This window comes from Camelus ferus, chromosome 14 (assembly GCF_009834535.1).
Source record: "Camelus ferus isolate YT-003-E chromosome 14, BCGSAC_Cfer_1.0, whole genome shotgun sequence".
NCBI lineage: Eukaryota > Metazoa > Chordata > Mammalia > Artiodactyla > Camelidae > Camelus > Camelus ferus.
The window spans coordinates 15,682,926-15,700,799 of NC_045709.1; the positions used below are offsets into that span (position 1 = coordinate 15,682,926).

Sequence of the window (17,874 nt, forward strand, 5' to 3'; positions counted from 1 at the left end):
TTTGTTATCATTTGCTTTATGAGATTAGAATAACTTCTACTGATTTCATCTCTCATCTTTATTGTTTTTAATTTCATATTCCATCAATATTTTTACCTGGGTTTACCTTTCAATCCTTTAGTAAATAAATTTAAAGATAACAAAAGAAGGAACTCTTCATATTAAGCCCAATTCAATGTGTAGTTTCTCACTTATTTTACTAAATTGTTACAAATGTCTTTCATTCAAAATTGCAAGTAAAATAGTATGCTCAAACATTAGTAATTTTTTGAATAAACTCTTTTGCTTCTTGTATATGTTCAAATTCCTCTTCCAACTCTTCAAAATGTATTTTAGAGTCCTCAAAATATCATTGTATCTAGGTTGTAAGGCTGGAACAACTTTATAATCGTGACCCCATCTTGTTACACTTAAATTCTTAAAAAACAATTAAGATGGCATATCCATAACTGTTGCAACCTACTGAGCAGTCAACAGTTTTAGGTATTGTGGCATTAGCTTTTTCTCCAGAATGAGCTATGCAAGGCACATATTATAAATACTTATTAAAATTCTTAAACTGTGCTTGCAGCCCTTTGTCCTTACTTTTCATATAGTCACATTGTCTTACGACCATCCATGAACTGTAGTTCAATGGCAGGATCCTACTGCCCAGAACTTGTTTCACTTTGTGGACTCAAGAGGCATTTTATGTTTTAGGTATCTTCCAATGGTGATATGGTAACAACTACCATAAACTTTTCCCCTTATAAAAGTAGGGCACCATAATTGCCAACTGACCTGTGCTTGTCACAACCAATGTAGAATCTACAAGTAAATAAGATGGTGGTTAGAGTGTCCCTGCAAGCCGTTCCCATACAGAGATGTCCAGCAGTGACTTAACTATACAAGGAGGAGACTGTGAGCCCCAGAAATATACCTTACTGAACCTACTAAATATATTCATAACTCTACCTCCCATTAGCTAATTTCCAAAAATGACCCTGGCCATGCCAATACTACTTACTTGACTAAGTAAAAGTTTTACTAAGGCCAACCCTGGTTCTTGGAAGGGGCCAGCGTAAGTGAGTCCTTTGGCCCTGCGACTCAGTTCTTGGTCAGATTTTCTTTTCTATCCATTCTCTCTTCCTGATCTATAAACTTATCCAGTCCCAAGACTTCAAATCCCTTCTATATTCCAACAAATTTCAAATTTGTAGTTGTAGGTATAGTCAGTTGCCAACTTGACAATTTTATTTGGGTGTCTAAAATTCCTTTCAAACTTAGTATTTCCAAAATGGAGATTTTGATAGCTATCTCCCCAACCCATCCCTACACCCCCACTATCCCTGTGCCCCAAGTCACCTCCCTTCTCAGTCTTCCCCTTTCCTGTGTATGGTACCACCAGTCACTTGGATACAAAGCCTCAAAAGCAGGAATTATCCTTGATTCTTTCTCTTCCCTCTCTTCCCCCTTCCAGCAGCAAGTCCTGTAGGTTTCATCTTCAGTGTATCTCAGATTGTTTTTTTCTCTCCATCTCCAGGCCACCACCTTGGATCCGGCTGCCATCGTATCTCACTTCTTGACCTTCCACTCTTGACCTTCTCTAATCTTTTGTTTGCAGAGCAGATGTGAATTGGATTATGTCCCTTCCCTGCTTAAGACCCTTCTCTGGGCTCCTTCTTCCTTCAGATAAGGAAGCCCTGATGATTTACTGTGATTTACAAGGTTCTGCTCTTCTTTCCAACCGCACTTTATTCTACTCTCCAATTTATTCCCTAAGCAACAGCACACTGGGTTCTTTGTGTTCCTTAAACACACCAGGTCCTTTTCTGCTTTGGGCTCTTGTTTCCAACGTGGGGCTGGAATGATTTTTGCCACGTCTTTCATCCTTATTTTTTGATACTCAAGGCAAAGTTCACCTCTGCAGGGAAGCCTTCTCTTAGTCCTTTCTCCAAAGTGGCTTCTCCCCAGGGACTCTAGTTCACTTCTCTGCCTATTTCCTTCATGGCACTGAAACTGTAATTACGTGAGTCATTACTTCTTATCCGTTGACTGTTTACCCCACAAGAAGGTGAGTACTGTGGGAACAGAGTCTTGGACTAAACTGCTCACACTAAATCCTCAGAGCCTGGCTTAGTGCTTATATCGAATAAGGGCTTAATAAATGTCTGTTAAATGAATAAATGCCTGGACCATATTCTTTTCCCTGTAAAATAAGTAGCTTAGCTCTTCCCCGCTCGCAGGAAGGTGAGAATTAGTGGAATCAATGTTTTCATGAACATGATGAGCTATTTTGTTTTTCTGACAAAATTTATGCCCTTAGGTTTTCATTTTCTTTCCCCTCTTCTCCTTCCTCTTTCATTTCTGGGTCCGCTTCCCTCCCACTGTTCTCTCCTAAGTCTGTACCTATTATCAGTGTCTTCTGAATCTGCATTTCTAGTCCTCACCTCCATCCTGAGCACAAACCTGTGTTCCCAACCAATGCAACATGGAATTAAATCTTTCCCTCCAATAAATCCTTGTCTTCTTTTGTTTTAATAACATCAGCGTTTCTCTGAGATACTCAGGGTGTCATTCTCAACCCTCCTGTTTCACCTTCTGAAACAAACTGGTTAACAAGACTATTGCTCTGTCTTCCAAATGTACTTTGAATTTGTCCAGTCCTTCCGATTCCCAGGCTTCTGCCCAAATACAGAACCTCACTATCCAGGACCCCAGGTGTCAGGCCTTCTAACAGGCCTTTCCGAAATCAGTATTTCCCCTGATCAGAGTGTTCTTCCAGTTACTACCTAGACTATCTTTTGAAATATAGATGTTGCTACTCTGTTGCTTGGAAATCTTTGAAGTTCCCTTAGCTTCAGAGTATAAACCAAACTCCTTAGGAAACCCTTCAAGGCTCTCTGTAATCTGGTCTCAGTACATTTTCCAGTCATCTTGTCCATGATAATCCATTGCAACTGCACTCAGCTGCAGTGGACACACATTAATGTCCCTCACTATTTGAATTAACTCATGCTTTAATCTATGACAGGATTATCTTCTTCTCAAATTTGTGCCAGTTAAAATCTTATTATTTTAAAGGCCTAACATCCTCCCCCAAAGCCACTCCTAGTTGGTTTTCATCTGTTATTTGTTATTTTACTATGAAAGCTCTCATCACATTCTTACCTGTATACTGTATTTTTAACCCTTTGGTTTTTAAAATGACAGCAGAATACAAGTTCCTAAGGCATTTTAACAGTTAAATAATTCAGAAGTATATTGAATAAGTTGACATATTTCCTGTTTTCTTTCTTCCTCAATCTCATTTATTTCTTAGAGAAAACTAGTGGCAAGTGTAACTTCCAGGACTTTTTCCAGGCGTTGATAAATATATATCTTTTTAAAAGACATTATATAGGTGGTAATAGACATATGACTCCACAACTTGCCATTTCACTTGGAAATATGGCTCGTGCATCTTTCTTGTCAGCATGGAGGGATTTCCTTCTCCTTTCCAATTGCTTCATTGTAGGTGTTGCAGAGACTACTAATTGTCTTCCAAATAGCTTTATTTTTCCTCCCATAGTAATAGAACCCATGAGTCTTAGCAGGGCACAGGCATGACAAGAATGAAGGCTTTGTGTTCAGCCTTTTTTGTAGCTAGGTGTGGCCATGTGAGCTAGGTCTGGCCAGTGGGATATAAGAGGAGGTGATATGTGTAGTGTCTGAGAATAATTCTTGAGGGGAGATGTGTATGCTTCTTCTCTTCCTTCCCTTCTGTTGGCATTAATATCTGTGTGGTGACTGGAGCTGGAGCAGCCCTCCAGGTCTCTGACAATGTTGGGAATGGAGCCCATAGATGACAGCCACAGTGTGAAAGGAGCCTGGCCCCTTGACTCTGTAGAAGAACACCACTCCAGCCCTGGACTGCCTAATTCCATATTTTTAGGTGGATAAAAGATGAAATTTAATCTTGTTAAGCCACTGTTATTGTGGATATTCTTCCCATTTCACTTGAACCTAATCCTTCATAAGTAACTATATTTTAAATGATCCCATTTTGTTCATTATTTGCATCTTTTTTCTTCCCTCCTAGACCCTTAAGATCTTTGAAGGCTTGCCTATGATCTCATTCATCCTTATCTTCCCATAAGGACCTAGCACAGTGTCTGGCCCATAGTCAAGGCTCAATTGGTATTTGTTAACTCAGACTAAACCTGTTTATTGCTGACCATAGAATTTGCTAATTCTTTGAACTGTATGCACAGGAAGAAAAAGAAATTTGAAAGAGTAAAATTTCTGAATTACAATAAGTAAGTGACCTTCCCTCATCTTGAATTAATCTCACAACACTGCCTCAAACAAGCTGTTGCTTATGATTATAAGTGTCTTTTAACTTTGCAACAATATTGGTATTGGTAATTAAAATATTTATCTTAGTGGAGTCTAAAGAATTTTGCTTGATTTTCAAATCTCTGTGTTACATAACTGCACCTCACTTTTTCAAATAAAGGTATCACATACATTTTTATGGCTTGTCAGCTTCTATAAAATAATGGCACAATAATTTTTGTGTGGAAATGGAGGGTTGGACCAAATTAGTAGTTCTTATCCTTTGGTCAGCCAAAAGTAGGGAGACCGTATAATTTATCAACTAACCTAAACTTTTCGGAGTTAAATGGGCATTCTTAGTAATGATGCCAGCACGTGGACATAAATATGACTGCTCTATGCAAACTGATATTCTCTGCTTGTCATAGGCCTCTACAAGAATATGAAAAAAACCCTAGGTTTTCTCCTTAGAGAAACACACACGCACCCTAAATTTTACATATAATTTGAGTGGTCCATGAAACCACTTCAGTGCATCTATGGAAATGTAGGAGTCTCCTAGATTAAGAAAGAACTCCTGGGCAAAACTACCCCAGGTTCCTTTATTAAAGTGCTATAATTCCATCAGTCTGGTATGCTGATGCCCATGAGTCATTACGCGGCTGATTCTGGGCAATTCCCACTGTAAGTACTCAGCCCTGGGCTACAAATCAGCACCTGGTGTCTCTTACATTTAGGGGGCTTGACATTTCACACTTACGGTGTAGCCTCCTTCCACAGTCACCTATGGAAAAGGGGAACTTGGACCCACTGCTGCAGCAGCCGCATTTCTAGTCACACAGAAGCTAAAAGCAGAGGCCACATGCTGCCAGAAACTCTTTGCCTAACTAAGGAATAGAGCTGGCTGAGCGCTCCATGGAGCCCCCTCTCCAGTTGCTCCAACCCCACTGTTGCTGATAGTCCTGCTCCCCAGACCGCAGTCCTCCTGGAATCCCCAGCCCGGGTAGCTCCCAGACACAGTAGGTGTGAGTGGTGTCTGTGCAGGTGGAAGATGATGCTCAGTCACAGGACTGGTTGAAAAGCAAATGCAAATGTGTACTTCTCAATTGCATATAAAATCCTGGACTCTTTTTTCCATTTGAATAGAGCAGGTGAGACATACTGGCAGTTAGAGAAGTATTTAGAAAATGGAAATCAGTATGACAAAGGAAGGAATAACTTTCAGCTCACAAAGGGAAGAAATGGAAAGGTGAGGATACTTGAATGAAATCCAATACATAATGCAGAATAGAGATAGTTATCATTTGTAAAGATTTGAGATAATTATCATTTTGTAAAGATTTGAACCCACTTTTCTATTGCCAAGGCAACCATCACATTATGGAATTGCAAAACAACAAGGAAAAAGCAACAATAACCAGAACACCAAAACTCCAAATGAGAAGGACAATTTGGGTACAGATGAGAATTTAATAAAACGGTGAAAACTGCTTTGTTCAAACAACTTTTGCTGGTAAGCAAAAGAAAATGTATTTGGAAAAATTAACATTCCTTTCTACATTTTCAGAAAATATCAGAGAAAATATACAAATGCCATTTAAACTATATATTAAGTCCTACTGAATTCATATGGGGGTTTTTTGGTCCTTTCTCTCAAAGATGCGGGCATTTCATACACAGTGATATTTAATATTTAAAGCTCGCAGCGTGATAAGTATTTTATTAAGTTACTTCTTTCCTCCAGAAGTTTGAATTTTAATTTAAACAAGTGAACAGATTTGAACAATTTTTATTTATTTACTTCTTCTTTGTATTTGTGGGAGGCACTTAATCAAAGAGCTTAGTACTAAGCATTTAAGATAAATTTTTCATGAGAACGGTGACTGGGTAATTTCATAAGGAATATAATAAAAAGCTAATGGGATGTTAAAGGTAATGGTCATCGCCTGGTTTTTACTGAAGGCTAAATAGGACTGTAGTATGTGTATTTACATAAAATTGACATCAGGCTATGTAGAAGCACAGACTTTTTCCCCAGCTATTTTCTAAAGCTCTTAGTTTTTCTTTTGCTTTTCTTTCTACTCATTCTAACCTTGATCCTCAATTCCTAATACCCACACACACGACACACATGAACACACAGCTCATGGTTTGGGAAGAGGTGACAGAGGGTAAACTCTTAACTTGAAAGACTTAGGGCTTTAGGGCCAAGTGGGAGAACAATCCTATAATGTTGTATTGTTCAGATCAGGATTAGCGGCTGCCCAATGTCTTTAATCCTATTAATGGTAGCCTTACTGATGTGTTAGTCCAAACATGTTGTCATATTCATGTGGGCTATTGTGACAGATGTACCATAGACTGAGTGATTTTTAAACCACAGAGATGTATTTATCACAGTTCTGGAGCCTGGAAGTCCGAGATCAGGGTGCCAACAGAGTCAGGTTCTGGGCAGAGCCCCCTTCTGAGCTGCAGACCATTGACTTCCAGCTGTTTCCTCAGGTGGCAGAAAGCAGAAAGAGGAAGCAATTTCTCTCATGACTCTTTTAAGAGCACTAATCCCATTCGTGAGGACTCCACTCTCATTACCTCATTCAGTCTGAATTACCTCCCAAAGTCCTACCTCCTAATACCATCACACTGGGAGTTAGGGTTCAACACATGCGTTTGGGCAGGGACACAAACATTCAGTCCATAGCACATGTTTTGTGTAGCATCCTTATTTTCACGTCAAAAAGTTCTTAGCATCTAGTTGAATAGAGGAAAGCACAGTGCAATCTGCAGTTCTGATGACCAGAAGTCCATAATCCCAAGGATGGAAATACTGCATTTAGGATATCTGAAAATTGAGACCTCCCTTGTGGATAGCTGCTGTTTCTATGGCTGGACCAGTAAAACTCAGCCAAGATGGCAGAAAGTGCATTGTCAGTGTCACCCTGCACCTGCTTTCTCTAGTTTGTATCTGTGCCACACGGGGTCGCCTTTGGTTCCTGACCCAGTTTGTCTCCTAGATTTTGAGAAAATGCCTGTCCCAGAAGTCAGCTAGCCACAAGGACCGTTGCTGTAAGAAAGACCTCTCGACTCCCTCTACCCCGCCTGGTTTCACAGAATGGTCAGGACAGGAAACCCTGTGCCCCCGACATTGAACAATCCTTTCTCTTTTGAAATGTCCTCAAATGAATATTTGCCCCTTGTAGGCGACCAGGGACTATCGCATGTACCCGAAGACCAATAGAAAAATCTCCCCTCTTCCAAAAATCCCACCTCAGCAGAACACTTGCCAATCAGACATGCTCTCAGCATTTGCTCTTTTTACTCCATAAAACTCACTCTCCTTCTAACACCCTTGAACTGCTGCTGACTTGGGAACGAGGACAGAGCTGCAGGTTTATGAATAAACAGACTTTGTCAGTTTTGCCTTGGACTTCGTCACGCCTCTGACACCTTCAGTTGTGCTCCTGGTCATTACGTCAGTTTTTGTTTTAGGCCCATGGAACGGCCCCGCTGGGCCTCACCTTGTGCATATAAACTGTCACTGTACTTCTCTTCTGGGACTGGTATGGAACTCAGAGCCACCCTGTCTCAGAGTCACAGTGAATGCAGCCAAGACAGTCAGGGTCCACGTTAGCTGGCCAGTCTCAGTCTAGGTGGGTCGGGGGTGGTCGGCTGTTTCTCCAATCCCTTTGTTGCTGTTTTCATGATGGTCCCTTCCTATGCAAGAAATGGGGCCTCTTTTCCATTTGTATATCCTCCAGGCTGGTTTTATGATCTTCCTGATTGTGTGAGCTACGTGGTGTGTTTTGATTAAATCTCCTTTCTGCCTACATTAGCCTGAGTTGGGCTGTTTCACTTGCCAAAAACCTCCGGATAGATGGTCGCTTTGAAATGAGAAGGAATGCAACGTCCACTTCTCTTGGCCTCACCAGGCAGGTTGCTTCCTGAAATGCTGACCTCACTCCTTAGGAGGCTGGATAAGCATTTATTCATATGATGGGATTGCAAGGAGGGTGGAAGCAGAGCCGTGAAGGGTAGAGCCAGCGCAGAAGGGGCATCCAAGTGCTCCAGGGGACTTCCTTTAAGCCTGTTCTGCTTCCAAGAAATGAAGTCTGAGAGAGCGGAATGAGGAGGAGTCCGAAAGCTCAATATCACATTAAGTGACCTTCCCATAAGGGACTTACTTGTCTATTGGAAATGAATCTGTCTGAATGTTGTATTGATCTTTTTGCCAGGTTGGAGAAAATCCCAGGGAGAGGATTTACCACTGAGGATGGCGCTAGGTCCTTGCTCTCATAATGATAATCCATTTTTAGAAACTCCTTTGGAATTTTGGGAATGTTCGAATAGAACTCCTGTTTCTGGATCACTAAGCAGTGAGATATTTTACTTTGGCTTTGGGAATCAGAACTGTGGTTAATTAATGCTTTCCTTATCACACCTGAGGCCGTGTTCAACTCCAGATTAGCATATATTACATGAGTGATAACTGAAATTCTTCTAAAAATGCGTAGTGACAGATTCAAACCAAATCCTGTTTGTGACTGCTTTGCTATCTGTGAAATATTCAGAATGTGGAAGAAAAAGGCAAGTGAAGATAAATGACCTCAGTTTTATTATTCTGCACTTGTAATCATCACTGTATCTTAATTACTTTCCTTAAAGTATGTATTTTTGATATCAATTGATTAAAGTTTTTTTATTTTTTGGTTTGGTTTTGGAGAGGATCTTGATTTATGGTAAGATAAGCTGGAAGAAATTATGTTGGAAAGTTTATTGTTGGTGAAATGATATACTCTAGTCTCTAAAGATTTACTTTTAAAGGAGAATTATTGAAATAAAGAACTTGCATTTGATTTTTCAGCTTGTTTGGATTTTGTTATGCGACCACTGGAAAGCATGTTCCTTAAGCCGGCACCTTTACTTTCTGGGTATAAAATAACTGAGTTGTGTTTTTACCTTTTCAATCAAATCTTCTTGTTAAAACCACTGAAGTGAGAGACCTAACAATCAGAAAGGGCCTGGCATTCTTGGGAAATGACAGGGGCGTTCTGCAGCACCTGTTTTTGTCCAGTAGAGAGTTTTGAGTACTTTATAAGTGCAATGCTGTGCATTAAACAGCATAGTAATTAAGCATGATATGTCATCAACTTTACATGAAAACATAGATAACAAAGATTTTAATTTAATGTATTTTTGGAGGACAGGAGCTGTATAGTGTTTATCTCTGTATTTCAGGCACTTGTCCAGTAAACTATCTGACCTGTAGTTTGCACTCAGCAAATACTTGAGTAGGTAAATTATGCAATGATACTCGAGGATACAGCATAAGTCAGGGTTTTCACCTGTTCTGTAGACATTTTTTCCCCTTTCTTTAGTGATTCATTCAGCCAAAGTGGTTTGAGAGACCCCTTTGTATGAAGGACCTCACAGGTGACATTGAACCAAACGGGAGTCTCTGCCTTCTGAGATCTCACACAGTGGTGGCCACTTGGGAGGGGACATCTCTGTCAATCTTGTCAGTTGCCTTTGAACTAGCAGGTCCCTCACTGATCAGCTTTCAGCTGAGATGTTGGAAGAATGACAGTTACGGGGGAGTGGGTAGTAGGAAGGTTCCTGTTTGCTTGGGTTTTACCTACATGGGGAACTGGCACATTTGAATTTAAATACCCTTAGTCACAAAAGTCCCAAGGGAAAATAATACAATGAGGTAAGAAAAGAAAGTTGCTATGAACCAAGTTCAAGTTAGATTAATCAACCAGAAAGAGGAGATGCTAGGTGACCCAAAAGCCTTGATGAATACTCAGTTTCTCCTGAGACGCCAGTATTTCCTTGATTACTTCTCTTGAAAAGAGTGGGCATCCTCTTCTTATAAAGATTTTATTAATTAATATGGAGCATGTTACTAAGAATGCTTGTTTAGATTTGCTTTTTTTAATTAACTAATAAAGCTCAGGTAGAACAGAGAACCAAATCAGGTTTTTTTTCCTTAAAAAAAAAAGACTCCTGATATTACTGCTTATGTTGAACAGAACTCTTCTAATTAACTGAGACCATCTGAAAACTGTCTCAAGCATAATCTAGGGATTTGAGTAGAATGCGTAATTGTTTACTGAGTGGAATAATGTAATTTCTGATTGACATAGTCTATTTGTTAATCTTTTCGAGGAACTTTCTCTTTGTTTGAAGGCATACTTTCTTTTGGTTTCTCCTGACTTATTTTTCTACTTTTTATTCATTTTTCATCTGTTGGGGCTGACTAGTCTGAAACCCATCATCTTCCCTTCCTTTGCCCCATTCTCCAGCCTTGCTGTGTACTTAATTCCTTAGTCTTTAAAAGATCTATAATCTTCCCCCTACTCTGGGCTCAGAAGTCCTTTGGAGCCCCTTTTGTTTTAATTCCTCATGTCCAATCAGATTTCAAGAACTCCATACTGTACCTGCAAATTATTTTAGCCCCTGTTCACGTCCTTCCATTCACATTCCCATCATCCTGTAGCCTCATATCCTCTTGTTTAGACAATTACAATATGTTGACCTGTTTCCAGTAGCTTCCTTCTCAGTTCCATTTTCCATATCAATATTTGAGTAATCCTTAAAGCAAAGCTGTAGCTTCCTGTCCTCAAATTTTCCATGATAGTTTATATCAAAACAAATACAGATTCTTTTGACTGGCACCCTGACTTCTGATCTCTAGTATCAGGCTGATTTTCTACTGTTTCCTGAAACACATCCTGTATTCCACCAAACTGGACTTCTTGTTACTATAGGACTATACTGTCCAGTGCTGTGGCCACTAGTCATTAGTGGTATGAGAACAAATATACAGATGATAGACCAAGTATGAAAATAGAACTCTGACCCACAATCTGCAGAAAACAGCCCAGAACACCAAGCCACGATCTACAGTAACCAGCCTATCTAAACATCATATTTATAGGAAATAAGGCCACTGTGTCTAGCAAGCTAAACAATAACCCCTGCAGGAGTAGTTCCCAAACAGCCAGGATTTAACTCATGACTGACAGTTTCTCTATGTTTTGTCTCTACTTCCAGCTTAGGACCAATCAGAGAAATCCAGCTATGCATCCCCAACCAACCACATAGGTTGCCCCACATCTAATTAGCCCACCTACACCTTCTCCATGTCAACAGCCTCCAGTCAGGGCACACCTGGAGCCTTTCCTTTTTTCCACTATACAGCTTTCCTGCTCCTCTGTCTGCCTTTGAGTCTCTGTCAGAATACAATTAACAGTGGCTGACTCCCTTGTTAGAGCAAACTCTGAGTAAAAGGCCTAAGCCTGTCTTCATTTGGTTGGTCTTTGTTTATTTCCACAGTGGCTAGTTAAATTTAATTAAAATTAAAAATAGAGTTCTTCAGTTCACTAGTCAACTTGAAAGTGCTCAGTAGCCCCAAGTAGCTTGTAGCTACTATACTGGACAGTGTAGATATGCAATATTTCCAACATCTCCAAAAGTGTTATTGGACACTCCACACATGTCTATGGTTTCCCACCATATGCTACTGCCTCTGCTAGAATAGACTTCCTTCTACATTTTCACCTGCCAAACTCCTGTCCAGCCTTCATGACATTGCTTACTTCTTCCCTCAGGAAGCCTCCACTGATTCCTCTACTTAAACATCATCTCTCATTTCTTAGATTATACCTTTCTTATGACACACATTACAGTCTTCCTTCTTGTTCTGTGATCTCTTCCATCCAGCTATCCTTCTGTATTGTAGACTCCTTGATTTTAGTTATTACTTTACTCTTGCAGGATCTCATGCTTTCTTCAGAGCAGCTCCGTAGTAACTTTTTTTCCCCCTTAAATGTGGTTTGGGGAAAATAAAGATCAGATTGAATTACTCACTTTAAGAAGCCATGGAATAACGGATGAATTGGATTTTATGTTTTTTATTTGGGGCATACAATGTACAAACAGCATTGCACATGGCTTTGTTCTTCCCTTTCTTGACTCTGCCTCTGCCATCCTCTAGAGGCTTTATTTAACCCGAGGAGGATGTTTATAAAGTTAGCTGGGGACGATCTCAGTCTCCCATTGTTATTTCTCAAAAGTCATGTGGGCCTTCAGGAGTCTTTTCATAGAGCAGCAACTGTGGAGGAAGCTACAGGTCTAAGATTCCCCAAATATTTTTAGAATGGTTGACTTTTTATTAATTAATTAATTAATTAATTTATGTGGGTGGGAGGTAATTAGGTTTATTTATTTTTGGAGGAGGTACTGGGGATTGAACACAGGGCCTCATGCATGCTAAGCATGCACTCTACGACTTGAGCTGTACTCTCCCTGCAGAATGGTTGACTTTTAAGAACGTCTTCAACACACCAGGCAGATTCATGCCTCGCTCATCTTTTCCCCTTGATTGAAATGTGACCCTAAGTTTTCCCGCCTTTATAACACCTCTGTTCCTGGTGAAGGTCCTTCAAATGTCAAGTTAAATACCACATTGTCTGTGAAGTCTTTCTTATTCTCACCAGAGTCACTCCCTTCTCTGGCTGTTTATCAATATCTGCTTGGGCATCTCTTTATTCTCAGCGTGGATGAATGTGAATACTAACTCTTAAAGTAATGTTACTTGAACAAACACACACTGCTGGTGGAAGGAAGTTAACCCACTTACATCTCTGAGTATTTTTTTTTTCAAATTTTTGAGAGGGAGGTAATTACATTTACTTATTTATGAATTTATTTTTTTGGAGGCGGTACTGGGGATTGAACCCAGGACCTTGTGCATGCTAAGCATGTGCTCTACCATTTGAGCTATAGCCTCCCCCCTCCACTTACATTTCTTTTAGTGGGGTTGCTATTGCTGTTATATTTGGATACTTGAGGATAAAATCACTACACCCCAGAGAGAAAGCTCTACTATTTCTCCCCCTTCACCACCAACCTAAATCCAAGGGTCATGAGCACATTATTTCCTAAGTGGGGCTAGCAGACCCTCTCTTCACTTTGTAAACTGGCAGAAATTGTGTCTAAGAGAAAGTATTTGCTATTCACTGGGTGCCTGAAGTTGTGAAATTTGCAAGAAACAGAAATTGACCATAGTACTGGGACTTTATATGTTAGAGGGTATGGGATATCCTGGGATAAGGGGGAAAAACAGTGATATTAAGTCATAGCTGGGGACAAAACTTCAAGGGGGAAGACAGTAAGAAGAAATTAGAGTGAGAGAAGAAAATGAATCATCCAAGCCTTTGAAAGAAGTGCCTCTTCCTCTTTAGGGTTCAAGAGAGTGAGGTGCCCATTGGCATGGTAATTGATTCCATCCATCACCATCACTCCCCTACTCTGTCAGGTTTTGGAGAAATTACCTGAACATTTTAACAAAGAACTACCTAAACCTTCATTATTGTTTAATCATGTTTGGGGAGGAAAGTATCTAGAATGGGTAGGAGGTGCCCTGCTCTGATGTTCAAACATTAGTCCACAGTCTCATTATGAGCTACTGGGTGCCAGCATACTAACACCCAGCCAGAGAATTACAAATATTCTCTTTATGTTACCAACCTCAGAGGGTGCTGACAAGAGGTAAGAATCTTCCCCTTAGAAAAATGATTACAGAGTCACAATAATTATTCATTCATTTATGCAATAATATTTGGAGTAGATTTTGGAAAAATCATTGGCTCAAGCTAAACTGAGTAACTTGAAAGTAGATACTGTGTCTTATCTCTGTACCCTGAATGCAACCACAGTCTCTAGATACGTGGTGGGTGCTTTACAAAAGTTATGGAGTGAATTACTGCACCTGTTGATCAATGAGGCTCAATTATTGGGCTAGAATTAAATACACTAGCTATTCCACTGGGGGAATAATAGGAGAGTTTCTTTTTCAAACTCATGGGCTTTCTTTTTTCGGGCTGGAGGAAGAGATGTAGATATAACTTGAAAAGCTGTGGCCAGGATCCTCCTGTGAAGACAAATTGCAGAATTCTGAGATCTCCGAGCTGAGAGAATCTTAGGATGCACTTATTCCTATGCTTTTATTTTGTGGATGAAGATGTATCAAGATTCAGCTAGTTTCCACAGAGCTTGTAAAATGTAAAAATATTCTTTTAGAATCTTGCCAACTGCCAGGCTAATTTAAAGGTTTGGTCTTTGTAGTTCAAGTTTCCATTTCATTTCTCTAAGTTCATGAACCCTCCCGACTGGGATACAGGTCTGGGTGTGGTGCCCATTGTTTCCCACCCTTTCATCCTGCTTCTTACTGAGAACTCAGCTCACTCCCACCTTTGCCTCCACCTCTCCTGCTGACTCTGGAAGAAGCATGCATTCCGCCTCCGCCCGAGGACTCCCTCTAATTTCCCCCTCTACCCTTTATTATCGCCCTGCTGCAAACGGCCCCCCACAAACTGAGAACTCTGGGGGAAGAGAGTGTCTTTTAATTATGAAAACACATAGTTCCCAAATCTGAACATTTTCTGAACGATAGTTAAAGGAGTTTTTGAAAACTACTGTAGTGTTTTAAAAAATACCTTGTTCATTTTACCAGAATTGGAATGGGTTGTTTGAGGAATTATGAGAAGCTGGTCTGCATTGGTTTATGGAGTAGGATGTGTTGCAGTTGCAACACAGATGTGATCGGATGTTGCTGTACTTTCTTTTGATTCTCCTGGGGTCCAAGTCAGAACTACGACTTTTCCTATTATACTGTGGGTTGGGGGTAGTTATTTTGCGTCCAAGCACAAAAGAATGAGCACAGTGAATTATGAACTCTCTGCTTTAAGTTTCAGAAAATGCAACCAATTCTGAGGCTTACTTTTCTCACATAACTATAACCTTGGAGGTGAGGGGGGAACCGGGTCAGCTGGGTGGTTTGGTGATGTTGGAGGTCTGGAAGGAAAACTTTTTCTCTCCCAGTTGAGGTCTGAGTGGTAGTGGTCAGGACCTGCGAATTAACTGACAATCTGAAATTTTCTTCAGGTTAACGGGAGAAACTGTTACTACACACGCATGCAGCAGCAGCCTATGAGAAGAAGCTCTCCAAATAGCCAGGGATAAAGGGTCATATACTTAAAGGGGTGCTGGTGGTTAGGGCTTCAGTGGGAACGTCCTGATATGGGAAGTTCCAATAAGGCTTGTTAAAAGATTTCACATTTCTCGTCCAGGTGCTGATGGTCATTCCTTCCTGGCTGGAAACTCCCTGGACGAGGATTTGTGGCAGCATAATTCTCACATTCTCTAGGTGCTCAGGGTAAGTCTCCTCCCTCTTCCTGGAGGCTGAATTTTCAGAAAGCTCTGTTAAAACAAGGGAATTTTAGAGTTTTCTCTCTCAACTGCTGTCTGTTCAGGTGTTTTCATTTTGAGGTTCGGCCTTCCCTCTGTATCCGTGAGTTCTGCTTTCCAAGGTTCAACCAACCTCGCGTGGACTGTGTTAGTTCCCTGAGTTTTGAACATCGTGGGGTTTTTCCACTCAGACTAAGCATTGATCAGGGAGTCCTGATGCTTCACCAGTTTTCTCAAAGGTTGAATGTAATGTACGTACTTGTATCTGTGTGAGCTCTTAGCTGGTTGGTCCCTGTGGTTAAAAATAAAAGGTTGTAAAATCCCTTTTATCTCCAACAAGGCCATTATAATTAGTAAGATAATAATTTAGGAAACAACGGATGCTTTGTATTCAGTTTGAGGTGATATTTTAGTAGGATTGATAGGGGCTTTTTGGGCAAATGTCCATTTTGTGGATTTTGAAAGGAACAGAGAGGTGATCTAAGGTGCCTGCGCACACAGACGGTGAAAATACTGAGCAGAGAGTGGCCATGTGCGCTTGCGGTTATCAGGATGCTGATCAGAAACAGACTCACCTCTGGGAGACGGGAGTGGAGGGACAGTTCTGCAGGCTGGGCTGTGTCTCCACCTTGGCTTCTGAGTGTCCTACTTGTATAATGATAATCATACTCTTTGCTTTAAATGAGATAATGTGTGCAAATCTGCTGAATAAGCTGTGAGAAGAAATTCTTCACGATTTTTCAGTACAAGCACGGGGAAAAAAAAGGTTAAATGAGTTATTCAGAAGGGTTTGCCCAGGGTCTGAATGGGAGTCCTCACTGCTCTTCTGTCTTTCAAGAGGGTATTATCCTACCCTCTTAGTAATTTTCCATCTACCAACACCCGCCACCCCCCCCCCCAACAATTCCTTGGTTGTAAAACCCCTACTTTTTCTTCTTAGATTCTGACTTGACCCAGGTCACTCTCTCCTACTGCAAAACCCCACTGCAGTGATCCCTACTGCAGTGATGCTGAGTAAAATCTACCTTACCATTCCTTAACAAGTGTCATAGCAAACTTTTTCCTTTAACATGTTCTGTGCTTTTCTGAGAGACAGCAGTGTTGTATCTTATTTCACAGGGCAATTTCTGATAGGTAATTTTTTCTCCCCCCTTTCCTTGCAGAATGTGTATGTGTAGTGAGATGAACTTATATAACTATTTCCAGAGAAGAATATAATTCAGACTGTTTGTTCCTTACATTTGGTATACTGGTAAAGGAAATAGGCAACAGAAATGTAAAATTAGTCTATTCTTTGGATAGTAAAAGTCTATAAACAGGAACACTGGGATGTCTACTCAAGTGTGCCTGTTGGAAAATATAGATCAAGATAGAGTGGCAGAATGTGAATTGCCTCATCTAAAAATGACACAACCATTTTAGTATAATATGGGCTGCATCCTTGTCTTCTAAGCCTGGGTTTAAGAATATTTACAACCCAGTGGTTCTAGAGTCTTGAGGGGTTTTACTTCCCTTCTATTCCACAGTTGCTGGTTTTTCTAACATCGATGTCTGTAGCTGTCCTTGGCTTTACCCAGCACAGGTGGACTGTGGTTTCACACATTGTAGACAGATAATACATTTCTAGTTTTTATTTTATTTCTATAGCCATGAGGCACTTCCAACAAGTCTCACCTAGTGAAATAGCTTATTTTCCTGAGATCAGTTGCATATGTTGGTAGCAGAAGAAGCAAGAGAGATTTAGAAGATTTTTTTTTTTTGGTTTGTTTGCTTGTTTCCAAACTTCATCTTGTTCAGTAAGTGCTGGGAGGACCTGAAGATCCACAGCTCAGTGGAGAAAGCAGAGGGGTAGGGAAGGACTGACCTTCAAGGCAGTTCCCTGTTCCCCAGCCATTTTATGTTTACAAGCTCTCACATTCACAGAATCTCAAGGGGATAACTTTTTGCATAGTATAAATTTAATTCTTCTAACTGTAGGTGGAAGCGAGTGAAACTCACTAAATTTGATTTTTTAGCTGTGTTTTTCTTAACTTTACCTCATAAGCAAATTTACTTTCAAATTGCTGTTTGTTTATGATTCCAAAATTATCTTATGTTTAAATCTATTCTAATTCATTAGCTGCTTTTGGCTCTAAACATACTGATACTCGAAATTAAGAATTTTTCGTTTCATGCTCACCTCCCAGTTTGGAATCCTAAGTACATCAGGGAAGCTCTCCTGGTAAACATAGGAGGCTCAGGGGAAAAATCACGTTGATAGAAGCTCCTTCTCAATAATTTTCGGAACATGAAAGCTGGAAGATGTCTAACTGTCAGGAGCGAGGTGAACAG

General features: G+C 40.3%; 1 long non-coding RNA gene across 2 annotated transcripts in view; it reads left to right on the top strand.

Annotated features, from left to right (window-relative positions):
* LOC106729344 overlaps window positions 1-17,874 on the top strand; it is a 368,780-nt gene that overhangs the window by 213,395 nt on the left and 137,511 nt on the right. For both annotated transcript variants that reach the window (XR_001365731.2, XR_004325713.1), the window contains one exon: window positions 15,426-15,511. This is a non-coding gene — a long non-coding RNA (uncharacterized LOC106729344). The remainder of the gene's footprint in view (window positions 1-15,425; window positions 15,512-17,874) is intronic.